The 1,991-nt window shown below is 39.9% G+C and overlaps 1 pseudogene; it reads right to left on the bottom strand.

Moving 5' to 3' along the window:
- Nucleotides 1-525: 525 nt before the first annotated feature.
- LOC125345793 lies at nucleotides 526-1,246 on the bottom strand (annotated as a pseudogene).
- Between the last annotated feature and the right edge of the window lie 745 nt (nucleotides 1,247-1,991).

The raw sequence follows: 1,991 nt of genomic DNA, 5'->3' as shown, positions 1-1,991 counted from the left end.
GTAATTGATAATCAATCTTCTCCAAAAGAAATACTAGAAAAAGACCTTCAGACTGAAAAAAAATAATGCCAAAAAGGCCAGGCACTAGTAGCTCACACCTGTAATTGTAGCTACTCAAGAGGCTGAGATCTGGGGATTGAGATTAAAAGCCAGCCAAGGGCAGTAAAGTCCATGAGACTCTTGACTCCAATTAATCACCAAAAAGCTGGAAGAGGAGCTGTGGCTCAAGTGGTAGTGCTAGCCTTGAACAAAAAGTCCAAGTACAGCACCCAGGCTATGAGTTCAAGTCCCAGGACTGGCACATATACATACATACATACACAAAAACCCACACAAAATAATTCCAAAGAATAATATACATACACAAAACATAACAAAGAACAACATGCATACACAAAAACCCACACAGAATAATACCAAAAGTGGTAGATAAGTGCCTATACGTATTTTAAAGTATGTATGACTTTTTTGCCAGCATCACTGTTTATTAACAGATCCAATTACAAAAATAGCATGGCAAACACATCAGTTCATCCTTCTAAGCAGCCTATTGCTCTGCTCCTGCCTGTTGCCAGCATCTCCACCTCTACAAGATGGTGGTCTACTACAAGGGTGGTCTTCTTCCTCATGCCACCTCATGGAGAAGATAACTTGAAGGACTGCAGGAAGTTCCTTGCTTCATTGAAGCATTTTCCATCAGTATATGATGCCATATTTACCAAGAGATTGATCAATCAAGCGCTATCTATTAAGGGATTTCTCTTCTTGTTGATTTCTCTTCTTGTTGATAACCATGTGTGTCGATGAGCTCATTTACTGACTTCAGGTTTGGGTACCCCCATGCAATACATGGTTCCACAACCCTCAGCATATTAATTAAAGCCTTATTGATATTAACAAAGGCATCATTGAAGATCTGGCAAAGGTGAAGAAGCTGCAATACCTCACAGACCTTTGGACTCATACCACTGATGCCTCTGATTCTGACAAACACCAACTGAGGTTCTGCAGGTACATAGAAGTTGCCCACTTTTGTGGCCATTCTAGACATTTAGATCTCAGTTCTGTACATTTGCCTATATTCCTTGTGATAGTGTTTAGCTTTTTCATAGATGAGCTTCCTTCTTGCCTTTCAAAGCATGTTTGGGGCATATTTCTTTCTCAGGTGCTTTATTTTCAGCTCAGTGAAATTCTTTCACTTTTCCATAAGGATTTCTGGCACAGCAGGAACCTTCTTTTTCTTCTCTTTGACCTCCTCTGTAGTTCCAGCTGGATGGAAAAGAGGTAAAGTATGTATGCTTTTGTGTGTACTCTTTTGTTCTATTAATGTTTTGAAAGCTGAAGATTACACAAAGTGTAATGGATGACTGGATGCCTATAACATATATGTGTGTATATATATATATATATATGAAATTCTTATGACAATGATAGCATAAAAGTGCGAGGACAGAGACAGGGACAGACAGCAATGTGGCAGGGTATGACACCAGCTCAGTTTGGGTAAAAGCCATCCCCAATACAGTCCCATCATGGAAGAAGGTCACATCAAACAGGAATTCAGAGACTGGGGCCCACAGAGGCTTGCCAGGACATGCCTCCAATGACATAAGGACCCGTGCTAAGATTCCCTCCCAATAGTTGCACCTTTTCTCAATAGTTGCACTTTTTCCCAACAGTGCCACCCTGGAGACCAAACCCTTACTCACAGTGGACCCATTAGGAACACAGCCACTACATTCAAACCATAGCACTAACCTACCTCACACAGAATGAACAAGAAATGCAAAAATTATCACTGCTCACAAACCTGCATGTGTATCTCTGCTCATTATCTCAATCTGCATCACTAGAAATGACTTGATCTACATGTATTATATATTGTCAAACTGTTCTCCAGAGACCTATTTATACCAATTAACATTACTACCACAGAATGAGAAGTACCCACCAACACAAAGTATCATTTCATTAAAAAAACCAATCTTTTG

The sequence above is a fragment of the Perognathus longimembris genome, chromosome 2 (assembly GCF_023159225.1).
Source record: "Perognathus longimembris pacificus isolate PPM17 chromosome 2, ASM2315922v1, whole genome shotgun sequence".
In the NCBI taxonomy this organism is placed as follows: Eukaryota; Metazoa; Chordata; class Mammalia; order Rodentia; family Heteromyidae; genus Perognathus; species Perognathus longimembris.
Note: the sequence above shows the minus strand (reverse complement) of the source record. Positions and strands in the feature narration are given on the sequence as shown.